The sequence below is a fragment of the Lissotriton helveticus genome, chromosome 11 (assembly GCF_964261635.1).
Source record: "Lissotriton helveticus chromosome 11, aLisHel1.1, whole genome shotgun sequence".
NCBI lineage: Eukaryota > Metazoa > Chordata > Amphibia > Caudata > Salamandridae > Lissotriton > Lissotriton helveticus.
The window spans coordinates 737,680,086-737,696,590 of NC_136072.1; the positions used below are offsets into that span (position 1 = coordinate 737,680,086).

Genomic DNA, 16,505 nt, shown 5'->3' on the forward strand with positions numbered 1-16,505 from the left:
GAATCTGTATTTTAACGATTCAGTATAATTACCGATTCTGTATATTTACCGATTCTGTATGTTAGCGATTTGGCAAAATTACCGATTCTGTGTTTTTTCCGAATCAATATTTTAACGATCGATTTAATTACCGATTCGGTAATTTACCGATTATGACGGATTTCGGACTCCTACATTCCGATGGTTCGATTCCGCTCGGTAACGGCCGAAAATCGGTATTTTCGGCTGTTACCGACCGACCTACATCGGGCCCTAAGTCAGCTGGATTATGGCCTGAAAAATAAGCAAACTTCTGTGCAAATGCTTTTGAGCTACCCCTTGTTTGAGTAGGGCAGTGTTCTCAACTGGGTTCACTTACCTACTTCAAGTGGAGTACTTGAGTAAGCAGGAAGTGGTGACTATAATGGTGAAAACAGAACATTTCATTATAATTTGCTGTGCCATTATATATTTCAGTTCCATTAAAAACGGTTGAATGCTGCATATCATCTAGCATTTTAAGCACTGTATCAATGTCCCAATCATCAGATATAGTACTAGGAGTGATAATATCATGCAAAGAAATTTTAAATACATATGTAATTTGAATTTATTCAGTGGGTCCACATATGTCATAGGATACCTTATCCCAAACAATTCCATTGGGAACTGAAAAAGCAGAAATGTTCACCAGGGAAAGGTTTCTTCGCACTTTGTGTAATGAAGAATGTGGTATTAAAACCAAGTTCATCAGTTCAATAGCAGAGCCTACTGGGAGATAGTGTCCATTCAGAATTTTAAAAAAAACAGTCACAAAACTAATAAAAATGAAGAGAAAAAGTAACAAAATAATAATCCAAATGTATATAAAAAGTATATTTTTAATGTAAAATTCATGCAGTCGTTGAGGAGTAGTGGTGGTGGGTCAGATGAATCCGAACAGAAGCGATCGAAGTCAATGAAGTAGCCAGAAGCTGTTTTTTGCATTGTACATTGCAGAAGACACCATCTTTGTCTGTTTGCCAAATTGAAATCTGTGTTTCTGTGCATGATGTTTGTAAAGAGTTTGTTGATGTAACAGAAATAAGTGATACTTCAGTGTTAGCTGTCCCCTGTAGGGGGGGAAATCTTCATTGCTGATCAAAGCTTCCATAATGACTTCCTATTGGGTAGTGAGAGGAGGCAGGTAACTAGCTCGTAGCCCTCTCGGCCTACTGTGTAGAACCAGCCACAACATGTGGTTTGCCGAGATCGAATGACATAATCTCTTGTTTTTGCAAGAGTGGAAGGGTATGCTCAGATGTGAGTCCCTTGCTCACTGCACCATCAGGATTCAAGCAAGCCGGGCCGAAGACGGCTGTAATGCCAGAAACCGTTTTTTCCCGGAAGCTTGTTTCCTTTCCAGTAAAGAATTGGCTTGGTAGTTTGGTCTGCCCTGTTCCCATGATGCACTGGGCCAGGGTCAGACTAATTTGCATGTAGCCAGGTTCTGAGCTGGGATGGTGCAGTGAGCTAAAAAACGGTGATGGATCAAGCCCTGATCTTTTGACTGGGTAGGAGTGTTCTGCTTAATTCAGATACTCTGTCCATCACCACCCCCTTTATGAATCGTTTTGGCCACCACAAGAGTGGAAGGGTATGCTCAGATGTGAGTCCCTTGCTCACTGCACCATCAGGATTCAAGCAAGCCGGGCCGAAGACGGCTGTAATGCCAGAAACCGGTTTTTCCTGGAAGCTTGTTTCCTTTCCAGTAAAGAATTGGCTTGGTAGTTTGGTCTGCCCTGTTCCCATGATGCACTGGGCCAGGGTCAGACTAATTTGCATGTAGCCAGGTTCTGAGCTGGGATGGTGCAGTGAGCTAAAAAACGGTGATGGATCAAGCCCTGATCTTTTGACTGGGTAGGAGTGTTCTGCTTAATTCAGATACTCTGTCCATCACCACCCCCTTTATGAATCATTTTGGCCACCACAAGAGTGGAAGGGTATGCTCCGATGTGAGTCCTTTGCTCACTGCACCATCAGGATTCAAGCAAGCCGGGCCGAAGACGGCTGTAATGCCAGAAACCGGTTTTTCCCGGAAGCTTGTTTCCTTTCCAGTAAAGAATTGGCTTGGTAGTTTGGTCTGCCCTGTTCCCATGATGCACTGGGCCAGGGTCAGACTAATTTGCATGTAGCCAGGTTCTGAGCTGGGATGGTGCAGTGAGCTAAAAAACGGTGATGGATCAAGCCCTGATCTTTTGACTGGGTAGGAGTGTTCTGCTTAATTCAGATACTCTGTCCATCACCACCCCCTTTATGAATCGTTTTGGCCACCACAAGAGTGGAAGGGTATGCTCAGATGTGAGTCCCTTGCTCACTGCACCATCAGGATTCAAGCAAGCCGGGCCGAAGACGGCTGTAATGCCAGAAACCGGTTTTTCCCGGAAGCTTGTTTCCTTTCCAGTAAAGAATTGGCTTGGTAGTTTGGTCTGCCCTGTTCCCATGATGCACTGGGCCAGGGTCAGACTAATTTGCATGTAGCCAGGTTCTGAGCTGGGATGGTGCAGTGAGCTAAAAAACGGTGATGGATCAAGCCCTGATCTTTTGACTGGGTAGGAGTGTTCTGCTTAATTCAGATACTCTGTCCATCACCACCCCCTTTATGAATCGTTTTGGCCACCACAAGAGTGGAAGGGTATGCTCAGATGTAAGTCCCTTGCTCACTGCACCATCAGGATTCAAGCAAGCCGGGCCGAAGACGGCTGTAATGCCAGAAACCGGTTTTTCCCGGAAGCTTGTTTCCTTTCCAGTAAAGAATTGGCTTGGTAGTTTGGTCTGCCCTGTTCCCATGATGCACTGGGCCAGGGTCAGACTAATTTGCATGTAGCCAGGTTCTGAGCTGGGATGGTGCAGTGAGCTAAAAAACGGTGATGGATCAAGCCCTGATCTTTTGACTGGGTAGGAGTGTTCTGCTTAATTCAGATACTCTGTCCATCACCACCCCCTTTATGAATTGTTTTTGCAACCAGCAAGAAACGGTAGAGGTATGGCTCTTATACCTTCAATGACCAGATCAGGCACAGGTGCTCTGTAAGATGGCATGAATTTCTTCTTGTCCACAATCTTCTCCCAGGCTTGTTCATCAATCTTGGGAATCCACCCAGGAGTTACTGGTACTTCCTTTACTTCTGCGGTGGCAGTATGTTTTAGCTGGACATTACTCTTAGTTTCTTGAAAGTCCTTCAGCTCCTATAAAACAGCCAAATGTTCATTGATGTCAAATGATGTGTGAGCAACAACTGTACGGGTACTGTCAAGGTCGGGAACCCACATCTTAATCCCAAACAGGATCTCATAGGGAGTCCAACCACCGAGGGATTTTCTAGGCAAATTATTTAGGGCTCTCTGGACCCTGTACAGGTAAAGAGCCCAAGTGCAACCTGAACCTAATACTGTCGCTGTTAAAGAGTGCTTTAAGTCCCATTTCTTCCTTTCCACTGCTATATTTTCTTCAGGATAGTAGGAGGAGGAGTACCTCACAGTCACACCCAATGTTCCCATGGTGTCTCTGTATGCCCTGGAGGCAAACACCTCCGGACCACCTCCGGAAATTAAGCTAAAGCATATATCCTGATAAAGACCTGCAGATCTTTTATAAATGTTCAGGTGTTAGCTGATTTCTGGGGCCAAACCCATAGAAATCAAAAGAAGGAATCCACTGCTAACAAGATGTATTCATACGCTCCATCAGATTGTAAAGGACTACTGTGGTCCAGGTAAACACAATAAAGAGGCTTTTCTGAGATCAGTAGAAGTGTCTGTGATGAACGCTCTATGGTGGAAACCTTCATCAGCTGGCAGATGTTGCATTTGAGGACAATATTGTTGGTCTGTTTATATAAACCTGGCCACCAATAGTGTTTCTGTAATAATAAAATTGTAGCTGCCACCCCTCTGTGAGGAGATCAATCAATCAATCAATCAATCATGGCATTTGTATAGCGCGCTACTCACCCGGAAGGGTCTCAAGGCGGTTGGGGAAGGGGTCCGCTACTGCTCGAAAAGCCAGGTCTTGAGTAGCTTCCTGAAGGAGAGATGGTCCTGGGTTCGCCGAAGGTGGATGGGGAGGGAGTTCCATGTCTTGGCTGCCAGGAATGAGAAGGATCTTCCTCCGGCGGTGGCTCTGCGGATGCATGGAACGGCGACGAGGGCGAGGCTGGTCGACCGTAGCTGGCGGGTGGGCGTGTAGAAGGTCAGACGGTTGTTGAGGTACTTGGGGCCTTGGTCGTGGAGAGCCTTGTGTGCGCGGGTGAGGAGTCTGAACGTGATCCTCTTGCTGACGGGGAGCCAGTGTAGGTCTCTCAGGTGGCCGGAGATGTGGCTGTGCCGGGGGATGTCCAGGATGAGTTGTGCGGAGGCGTTCTGGATGCGTTGGAGTCTTTTCTGGAGTTTGGCTGTCATTCCGACGAGATGCTAGACCCTCATGTGCTGCTAGGATTAGACATAACCTAGGATCTGGATTAGGTATCGCTCGATTCCCTCACTCCAGGAATCTGAGCAAACTGAATGTTTTGGGCACTTAGCTAGTAGGAGTATTTTGTTTGAAAGCCTTATGTCAGTTGGGTGCTGTCATGCGCAGTGTTGACAGCCACCATGAAGTCTTTTATCCATCCTCATGCTAGAACGGGTAACTGCAGCGACTGCAGCAGTTTGCACTGTTGCTTTTGCAGCTTCATCAGCCATGGAATTCCAAACAATTTGTATTCCTACACACTGCACACAGTGTGTGTATGACATAAGTCTGTGTCAAGTACTCTCTGAGCTTTGCCACTTGTCCCCAAAGGAGACTGTGTTTTATGGTGTACCCTTTGGAATCTCTGAATCCATTCTGGCTCCAATAGTGTAAGTACTCATTGTAACACTTTAACACAATAATACAAATCAAACACAATAAGCGATCGATTCCGATTCGGGAAAAAAAACGTCTGTACGATTTGTATCCGGAGCCCTCTCCATACGAATCGTACCCGTCCGTCCAAGTCGCGTAGTACGATCCGTATTCCGTGAATCCGTCCGAATCGTCGCGATCCGTACGTATTGCAAGGCTGAAACAGTGAACCGTACACATGCTGTACGACTCGTACACATGCAGTACGACCCGACGAGTGCGATCCGGACCGGGGTATGAGGACGTGAGTCGTACGGTCCACGTCAGGTAAGGGCGAGTCGTACGGAAAAGCACACAAACACATACACACCGTACGGTCCGTACCCCCATGATCGCAGGGGTAAGCACCGTACCCCTGCGATCATGGGGTGTACGAGCCGTACCCCATGTACGATGGGTGTACGAGCCGTACCCCATGTACGATGGGTGTATGAGTCGTATATCCATCGTACATGGGTTAAGGCTCGTACACCCATCGTACACGGGGTACGGCTCGTACACCCATCGTACATGGGGTACGGCTCGTACACCCATCGTACATGGGGTACGGCTCGTACACTCCATGATCGCAGGGGTACGGTGTGTACCCCTGTGATCATGGGGGGTACGCACTGTACCGGGGGGGCGGTTGCGTGCCTGTTTCGGCACGAACTCTGCTTTTACGTTTGTTTTCAGCTCCCGTAGAAAAAGGGTCGTACGGTGCGTACCCGACACGTATCATACTTGCTGGGTCAAAAAACCAGCCGCGAACCATACAGATATCGCAAACAGCGGGTTCCGCGGGAGAATCGTACGGAGATTAGAGTCGTACGGTCTCTGTACGACTCGTACAGAGTACGGCTCCTGGTACGAATCGTACTTCGTCGTACGTACGGGGGACGTTGCAGGGTACGATTTGTACGGGAAAAACACTCCGAACGGCTATTCGGAGCGGTTTTTCCCAAATCGGAATCGGCCACTAAGTGTGTAGAATCCAGGATCCACATTCTAAAATGCCAGAATTAGAACTCGAAGTTCAGCCAACTGTGCTGTGCCATACCCTAAGGACTGCATGTTGGTTTTGTGAGGGCAGAATTCACCATCCTGCATTCTACCCTTAACACTGGCATGTGCTGAACTGTCAGTATAGATGATGTAATAATACTGATCTAGATGCTTGACTTAATTAGGCAGAGGATATTTATTTTCGTATAGCAGGTATGCTTGTGTTTGTAGTGTAGAGTCAACTCTTTAATTTACATCTGTTGCAGTGAGAGAGTTAGCCCACTGTATTCATCTTGGATGTAACGTTTTTGCATTTGTAACACTGGCCTTTGTGACAGCCTCTAAGGCAGGGACTGGAGTCCCAAAAATAATGTGTTTCCCCTGAGCCAAAGACCTTTCTCTCACTACAGCAGTTTGTACCGCTGTCAAAATGTTTTATGTCGGTACAAAACACATTTCGGCATTGGGGTATAAAAGTGATTTATATTCAATTGGTACAGTGTTTCCTTCGTTGAATGTGTCATAGGTGGACCCTGATGCACTCGCAATTATACAGATCACTAGGTTGATGATGTTTACATGTTTGTGCAAGTGTTTGGAAGCTAGCATGTCAGCTTGTACTTTATGTAGTATTTGTGTATATTCAGTTTTCCAATGTGTGCTTGAAATTTCTGGATGTAGCAAGTCCATGACCGATTTTACCCATTCTGCAAAGTGCAAAGTCTCGAAAGTATGGTCTGCCTAAATTCTGGAAACTCAATATTGATTGGAGTTTCTTAATGTCATGTGCCTGAGTTAGACCTGGTAGGAAACAGTGCCAACTTACATGTACACAATTCTTTCCAAAAGGTACCTTCCCTTTGTCACAATAACTTTTGACACACATTTGCATTTTCAACGCTTGAAATTTCTGGATGAAGCAAGTCATAGACCGATTTTACCCATTCTGCGAAGTACGAAGTCTCGAACGTATGGTCTGCCTAAATTCAGGAAACTCAATATTGATTGGAGTTTCTTTAGTGTCTAGTGCCCGAGTTAGGCCTGGTAGGAAATAGTACCAATTTACATATACACAGTGCTTTCCTAAACTTACCTTCCCTTTGTCACAATGACTTTTGACACACATTTGCATTTTCAACGCTTTTGGTTAAGTTTCTAAGAAACACCGACCTATCTGTCACAAAAGAACTTTGTGAGTACATTTTCATATTGCCTTGGCATTATGTACAAGGACTTCGCATGCGTGATACAAATGTGTTTATTATTACATCCACGGCCGGAGGCAAGGATGTCCTTTTCTATATATATCCTTTTGTTTCCACATACAATTAGAGAAGCTTCTGCTGACTTCGAGGGGCTACTGCATGCTGAAGCTTTCACCTAGCAGCTGCCTGATATCTCAGTGAGGGGTATCCAGTTTGTGACCAAGACAGAGTCCTACATTGTTACCCACCAGATAAAGGGGGTAGATCATCCAGAAAGGGCTTGATTGACAGACCATACATTCACACCCTAGACATGTAGGTTAGGGTTTGCATCATAGGAATATGTTAAATTGTTATAACTACTGTATATGTATGCATATATGTGCTGTCTCAATAAGATGGTGGAACTCTTTGTTTTATTGACTGTTTTGACACTCCTTATAACTTTTGTCTGCTTCTGTCTATTAATCACGGCATCACATATCTTCTATACAAGAATCACTATGGTCACATTAGTGTATTTGGTGGTTCCAGAAGCACAAACGTATCAAGTAAATAAAACACTAGGCTTCTGCCATCACTTGACAACTCACATCCTAGGAATAGGACATTGAGGAGGGCTATTTTTTTTTTTTTCATTGAACCAGTAGCCCATGTTGGCAAATCCCCACACTATGAGACATAGGACAATGCTGGTCATCATATTCTTGCAAAAGTTGTGTAGCTCAGGCTGAAAACAACCCTGGGCTGTTCATATACCCCTGGGGCAATTGGCAGAACTGCTTTCGAGAACCCAGTTGTTAGAACTGGGGGTCTCTAGTTGGCAGAGGTAGGTACCACTGTCCAAATAGGGACCCTTGCTTCTAGTCAGGGTAAGGAGGAAACACTCTTCAGATAACCTCTGCTCACTCCCTTGGTAGCTTGGCACAAGCAGTCAGGCTTATTCAAAAGCAATGTGTAAAGTATTTGTACCAACACTCACAGTAACACAGTGAAAACACCACAAACTGACTCCACAACAGTTTAGAAAAATAAAGGTATTTAATCTAAACTACACAAGACCAAAACAACAAAAATCCAACATACACAGTTCAAGAATATGGTTGCAAAAGAGTTCTTAAACAAAGCAAAGTTCTTCCTCTCTCCTTGGCAGCAAAGCAACAGCAGGTCAGTCCAGCAGAGCAACAGCAGGACAGTCTTCCTTCTTCAGTTTCAGCTTTCTCCTTGGCAGAGGTTCCTTCTTGATTCCAGGATAATGTAATTTTCTGTAGTCAGGGGTCCTGTACTTATACCCCTAAAAGTCTTTGATCCCTTTGTGCAGGAGGGCTCTGAGCCCGGTCTGAACCAGTTCTGGGTGTTCCTTGAGCACTTTGTTTTCCTGTTCTCTCCTTTCCTTTCAGGGAGAGGGGCAGGGTCGTCAACCGCCCAGCAGGAGGTGGAGCCAGCATTGTGGAAGGCCTGGCACACCCCTATTCAGGCCCAGGTGCTATCCCCTCCCACTACTCTAGATGCAGATGGAGCTATTCAGCCTAGGGCTGACTCAGCCAGCCTCCTGGGGGCTCCCCAGCCCCTGTCACTCTCAAACCAGACAGTCAATTCATAAACAGGCCAAGGCACACAGAAAGGTCAGACAATAGAACAGCAACACAGGATTTAAAAACAACCTTTCCTAAAAGATGTGTTATGAAATTCTGAGTTCAAGGATACCAGACATTTATGTCCTATCTTGCTCCTATGGAAAGATATGCTGGTAGCCACTGTAGCCACCATCCCTCATGATAGCCTATAGGGCAAGATAGCCTTAAAATAGTGAAAAACAAAAATGGCTGTAATTCACTACCAGAGCATGTCACCTGCAATAGTACCAGCTCTACCTTTCACATACACTGCACCCTGCCCAAGGGGGTACCTTGGGCCTTCCATAGGGCTGACCAATGTGTACAGAAAGGGAAGGGTTAGGCCAGACCAGTGGGGACACTGACCAGGAGGATATGGCAGTTCACAGACTGCACACAGGCACTGGGGTGGCAGGCCTGAGACACCATTTTAGGGCTACTCATGTGGGTGGCACAATCAGTGCTGCAGGCCCACTAGTAGCATCTGTTATCCCAGCCCTGGCACACTCAGTGTACTTTACTAGGGACTTCTTGGTGACACAAATGTGCCAATCATGGATAACCAATCATAATAACGATGTACACAGAGAGCATATGCACTTTAGCACTGATCAGCAGTGGTTAAGTGCCCAGAGTCCTATTGCCAACAACCACAGGTCAGGAAAAATAAGGGAGGAAGACGCAAAAAGTTTGTGGATAACCCTGCAAAAAGGGCCATTTCCAACACCAGTGCAGTAAATGTGGCCAAGTACCTGCCTGAAGGTGCTATGTTTTGGCAGAAAAATTCATTTGGAAAGTCTAAAGTGGTTTTGTATTTATATTCACCATGTTGTTCATGTGTGCCGAACTCTGCATGTTTTGTACAGTGAATGCACGTGTAGCTGTGTTCAAGTTACTGTAATTTAATACCAGATGATATGAATGGTCTGGTTACATAAAGGGAAACAAAGGATTATTCATAGGGGAGGTGCACCTGTTGATTACATCCTTAAATTCAAGTTGTGTGAGAATTTCTCTAACTTGCTTTTTAGCCTCATGTTTAAAACCCCTTCGACGCTCATGACGAGCTCAGCTCGTCATGGAGTTTCCATTGATTTCAATGGAAATTGTTAATAAATCTTTCCAGGGCCTTAGCATCCAAGTGGTTAATGGGGTATTGTCAATGAGGTTGTGGGGTTGAATTCACTGGCTAATACTATAAGGGGAACCATCACCCTACCCCACATGGTTGAGGTATAATGCATGAGAGAGTACTAAAGCTGACTCCCTGGCATATGAATGTTTAACTGCATCTGGGATGAGATCGGTAAAAGCCGGTTAAATGATAGTTTCTCCCTCTGGGCAGTCCAAGACAAATTTTGGTGGCCAATCCCTTTCAGCCAAGAGACTATTATAGCTAAATTACAAGTTTTCCAAAAGAGAACATTAATGGTTTGTGGTATATCCTCTCTATATGGAATTGCATTTCATATAATCGATGCTGGACATTCACTCTCGAATCCGATGTTTCAACCTGGATGTAAGCAAAAAGAACAATTAATGGACAGAATGCTGCAAAATGCCAAACATTCACCCCAGTACAGAGATCTGGGCCTAAATCCATCGTTTTTTTGCTCCCCATGCATTTCCAGTTCAGACACAGCCGTATGCAAATCAATCTTGACCCTGTTCCCCATGGGAACGGTCCAGCCCGAACTGCCAGGCCAGGTCCCCCGTAGACTGGAAACAAGCATCCTGGGACCAGTTTTGGGGCATCACCCCATATCAGCCAGGCTAGCTTGACTCCAGTGGAATGGAGACCACGGGTCCCACGTCTTGGCATACCCATCCCACTCAGTTGAAAAAAACAAGAAGAACAATTGAGGGACATAAAGCTGCACAATATAAAAACTCACCCCAGTACAGAGATCTGGGCCTACATACACTGTTTTCTTGGTCCCCATGCCTTTCCAGTTAAGACCCAGCCATCTGCAAATCAGTCTTGACCCTGTTCCCCATGGGAACGGTCCAGCCCGAATTGCAAGGACAGGTCCTCCCTGGACTGGAAACAAATATCCTGGGACCGGATTCGGGGCATTACCCCTCTTCTGCCAGGCTAGCTTGACTCCAGTGGAATGGAGAGCGCAGGACCCACGTCTGGGCTTACCCGTCCCAATCAGGGTGACAAAAGCAAAGAACAAATGATGGACAAAATGCTGCACAATGTCAAACATTCACTCCAGTACAGGGATCTGGGCCTAAATCCATTGTTTTTTGCTCCCCATGCCTTTTCAGTTTAGACCCAGACATATGAAAATCAGTCTTTACCCTGTTCCCTAGTGACAAATCCAGCCCAAACTGCCAGGCTTGTTCCTCCCTGGACTGGAAACAAGCATCCTGGGACTGGTTTTGGGGCATCATCCCTCATCAGCCAGGTTAGGTTGACGCCAGTGGAATGGAGAGCACGGGACCCATGTCTGGGCATACCCGTCCCACTTGGGGTGACAATAGCAAAAAGAACAATTGATGGACAAAATGCAGCACAATTTCAAACATTCACCCCGTTACAGAGATCTACACCTAAATCCATCTTTTTTTGCTCCCAATGCGCTTCCAGCTCAGACCCAGCCATATGTAAATCAGTCTTGACCCTGTTTCCCTTGGGAACAGTCCAGCCCGATCTGCCAGACCAGGTCCTCCCTGGACTGGAAACAAGCAAAGTGGGACCATTTTCATGGCATCACCACTCATCAGCCAGGCTAGCTTTAGTCCGGTGGAATGGAGAGCACGGGCACCATGTCGTGGCATACCGGTCCCACATCGGGGTGACAAAGCAAAAAGAACAATTGATGGAAAGAATGTTGCACAATGTAAAGAATTCACCCCAGTACAGAGATCTGGGCCTAAATACATTTTTTGTGCTCCCTATGCCTTTCTTGTTCAGACCCAGCCATATGCAAATCAGTTTATACCCTGTACCATATGGGAACAGTCCAGCCTGAACTGCCAGGCCAGGCCTCCCTGGACTGGAAACAAGCATCTTAGGACCAGTTTCAGGGCATCACCTCTCATTAGCCTGGCTAGCTTGACTCCAGTGGAATGGAGAGCATAGGACCCATGTCTGGGCATACCCGTCCCACTCAGGGTGACAAAAGCAATACGAACAATTGATGGACAGAATGCTGCAAAATGACAAACATTCACCCCATTACAGAGATCTGGGCCTAAATACATCTTTATTTTGCTCCCCATGCCTTTCCAGTTCAGACCCAGACATATGCAAATCAGTCTTGACCCTGTTCCCCATGGGAATGGTCCAGCCCAAACTGCCAGGCCAGGTCCTCCCTGGGACCGGTTTTGGGACATCACCCCTCATCAGCCACCATTACTGCTGGCGGATAATCCATCAGGCTCTGGTGAACTAGTGTGACTTCTGCGACACTGTCCAGCATGGTCACAGTCCACTCCCTGCTCAGATATTGTCCTCAATATCTGTTGCATGGTTTACTTTAATCTTTCTGCCCGGCCCTTTATGGGCTACCTAAGGTCCACAAGAGCATGGATGATCCTCCTATGTGCTCCATAGTTTCTGGAATAGATTCACTAACAGAGCCTTTGAGTAAGTATGTGGATCATTTTTTACGCCCACTAGTTGAACAACTACCGTCTTATATTAAAGATACGACGGACATGATATCGAAAGTGGAGGGAGTTAACTTTAATAAAAATTGTCAATGGTTATAGTGCCTAGATGTAGAATCTTTGTACACAAATATACCGCAGCAAGATACTGTGACAATGATGACGGAGATTCTAAGCGATGGGGAAGGTGATCTCTCTGCGCAGAATACATTCCTCATTGAATGCATTGAAATAATCCTTAAGAATAATCTGTTCCTCTTCAAGAAGGATTGGTTTTGCCAGACTAAGGGCACCAGTATGGGAGCCACATGTGCTCCCAGTCTGGCTTGCCTTTATGTAGGTAAATTCGAGGAACAACATATTTACAATGAATTAAGCCCCTTCTATGAGAACATACAGCGATGGTCTAGATTCATAGACGATGTGTTCTTCATTTGGGAGGGAGACGAAGAAGATCTAAACAGTTTCTTAATGTGGTTGAATTGTGGTGATCCGAACCTAAAGTTTACGGCCAGCAGAAGTCAAGTGGCAGTTGACTTTCTGGATATTAAGATCATGGCCAAAGAGGGTAAACTGTGTGTGGATTTATATGTTAAACCATCTGACAGAAACACACTTCTCCACCACACTAGTTATCACCCCAAATGTCAGAAGGATGGGGTCCCTTTTAGTCAGTTCCTGAGAATTAGACGGAACTGTAGTGACAGACGAAGTTTTGAGATCCATGCAGAAGCGTTGAGACAAAAACTGACACAACGTGGCTACCCCAAGAAACTAATTAAAGAGGCATATAAGAGGGCGAAATACTTCAATAGAGATAGCTTATTTGAACCCAAGAATAAAAGTAATCAGGTAGCGCAGGGGATTGTCATGGTGTCCAATTACAATGGAAGGAGTTTTAAACTCAAAAATCTGATCAATAAACATTGGTCGATATTAAAGAAATCTGGCAGCATACCCCTTAAAAAACCTACCTATGCATATAGGCGCAACAAAACGATTAGAAACCATCTGGTGCAAACATATAGAGAACCCAGACATGGCCTCCAAAAGAGCATAACAAATGGAAGCACAATAAATGGGAACCTACCCTGTTGAAACTGTACCCACTGTAAAAGTATCCTAAAATCTGAGAAAATAGAATTAAATGGAATCACACACTACATGAATGAGCATGTGAACTGCAGGACTGCAAATGTAGTTTACTTAATTATTTGTCCTTGCTCCAAGGGATACATAGGAGAAACAGGACGCGAAATGCGCCTGCGGCTAACCGAACATCGGTCAGCCCTAAAAAACCATAAAAAGATGCACCCCTTGTTGAACATTGGACAAATAGTGGTCATGGAGTAGAGGACTTAAAGTGCTTTATTATAGAAAGGATCAAACCATCATTCAGAGGTGGCGACATGGAAAAGAAACGTAAACAAAGAGAACAATTCTACATGTCAAAATTTAAAACTTACCACCAAGGTCTGAATAGCAGGGAAGAGTGGGAAAGAATGATCAGATAATGTGTAGTAAACTGTATAAGGAAATATTGCCTGTACACAATGACGTTTGTATGAAGACTTTTCATTCTGAGTAGATCTTCACGAATGAGTTCTGATAATAGTAACGGTCTGCTATTTTTTATGTGGGTTGGCATACTGTATAATGTACAAGATGTTTTTAAAGAAATATAAATATCATGGATAGTTTTTTGAGAACGATTATCTTCAGCTGACTGTCATTGATGCGTTGTAATAAAATAGGATCTACTGTATGTCATTCTCCTATGATCATTATCACCTATATATTGCACATGATTATTGAAGTTGAAAACCGTTGAAATTATGTATAACCGTTTAATTAAGAAGAACATTGTCAAACTATAGGATCCATTTATGAGGTTCAGGATGTGTTTAAACGTAGGGAATCCTTAAAGCAACTATTAATCACACTGTGTTATATATATAAAAAGAACGGTATACGTGTAATAATTGTCTTTTTATAGAACTATGAATTTGTTTGAAAAAGTCCGCCAACAGGTACAAAGCTGATTTAGACCGTAGGTGATAATGTTATTTTGTGTTAGAGCTAGATCGTACGTTTTTAACAAGTTCCAAATCTGATTGGAAAGATGCTGTTAAAATAATACTAGTAGAATCTATGATGCTAGTGATCAAACCATAAACGTTTACACTGCGTATATTCTGTTATATGTACTGACAAATTGAAATAATATTGCCAACAAACAGATATAGGACTATAAAAATGGCCGGAGCAGTAAAGAATGCATCAACATCCTGTGATGCGCACACACGTGTTCTTACCACGTGATGCGGAAGCGCCACAGTCCGAAACTACTAATATAATTAAAAACATGATAATTACTGCTAATCGGAGAACGAACCAGGCTAATTATTCAATCTAAAGATTATACGTGGGGTATATATAGGTGGAGTAAAGATCCCGCAGTCATGCCATTTAACAACCCGGGAGGAGGCTGACGCGGACGATCACTTGAAGCGCAAGGTAAGGAGGGATGCCAAAATGCTCGGGAGATGGGATTAGACTAGACGTCTGTGGGTTGGAGTTGAGTGCTGAGCTCAGATTATTAGAACTGAAGCTCTCAACATGAGAACGTTGTTTTAACTGTTAAAGCACCTAAATGAGAGAAACAAACATGAGAATAGAATGGTAAAAAAAGCCTGTATGTTTACTTAATCTCATCAAAGTAATAACCATTTAACTAACAATAAATAGAGTCATAGGTAAATATAACAGACCGGATGTTTTGTAGATACTTCATCTGGATGCTTAGCCTATTTATAAACAAAACGGAATGAAAGAGAATAGGAGTATTAATAAAACGTCTTTATGACTGTAGGTGCACTGTCAATTATATACATCGAGGATCCAGAGGTTGCACCACAAGGATAAGGGTGAAATAAAAAAAAACACCAATGAAGAATCGCTTTCCAACAGGAGCAATAATATGACAAATATGGCCCTGTATTAGAGAAACACTACGAGGTGACAAAATCGCTTCAATTTTAAGTAAGTTTACTAGCAACTAGTTGGGAAATGAACAGTTGTAGAGGGAACACTTATCAACAGATGGCCTATACTTATGAGCCTATTTATGTTATTTTATAGACACAGGAGGACGTCTTGCTGAACCCCTGAAAGAAGGACCAAAAGTTTATCACTGGTCAAGTTCCAAAAAATTAAAAAAAATATATACACTTAAAAGTAAGATCTTCTAGACCTTGTCAGTACACCAATATAGTTTAGATGGCAGTGTAGAAAATTCACATACATTTATCAATTATTAATTGTATGTATTTACTTTCAGATTTGATTGTTTTTGATTTTGATCTGTCCTCAGGAAGGTGTTCACAAAATCAGAACAAGACACCAAAACGCGTCGACAAAGGACTTCATTGTAACCGAAATTTGGTTTTTAATGATTTTATATTGTGTGTTTGTTAAATTCTAATAGTATTGGATACACTGTGAATATTGTAAAAAATGTTGTATGAAGAACTATGAACTTAGGCAATAAGCCTGTTTTTTAATAAAATCAAGATAATATATGCAATTTGGTGTGTGAATGCTATATACTTAGGGGTCATCTAAACTGTCTGACAAGGTCCTGAATATAGTCACATTGAAGAACACAGAAAGGAATTTTTTCTTTTTTACTGATGGTTTACTTCAATGCCAGCCACCTTCTTCTTTTTTAATTGAGGTTTGGGCTGTGTAGGTTTATCTTTCTCTTTTATTATGAAGTCAGAACAGCTCTGTGAGTCCTTCTTTGCTTTCACATACTCTTCTGATGTGCAATCTAATCATCCACCTCTATCAGAGTGATTTTTCGATGACTTCAGAGAGGAATGAGATAACCGTGTATCAGCATCCTGATATCTATTAGGCATTTTAATATTATGACGGTTATGCAAATTATAATGCTTTTAAGTGGCCTCCTGTTGAGGAGATCTGCCCCTCAATTTAGTCTTTTCTTTATGTTTCTTATTATCCCACTTCTTCTTAGAGAAAATCGGATGCCTGCTTCAAGTTATCCTTTTTCAGAATAACTCTTAATTTGTGGTTTACAAGGCCTGACTCCCAAATTAGCTGTACCTATTGTGCATAGAATTCCTCAATAATTGTTCGTAACTCGCACTC

The 16,505-nt window shown here is 43.6% G+C and overlaps 1 long non-coding RNA gene across 1 annotated transcript; it reads left to right on the top strand.

Annotated features, from left to right (window-relative positions):
- The first annotated feature begins 14,737 nt into the window (after positions 1-14,737).
- LOC144791132 (uncharacterized) lies at positions 14,738-15,756 on the top strand. The gene is made up of 4 exons (XR_013602306.1): positions 14,738-14,849; positions 15,205-15,374; positions 15,474-15,569; positions 15,673-15,756. It is a non-coding gene; the product is annotated as an uncharacterized LOC144791132 (long non-coding RNA).
- Positions 15,757-16,505: the final 749 nt, after the last annotated feature.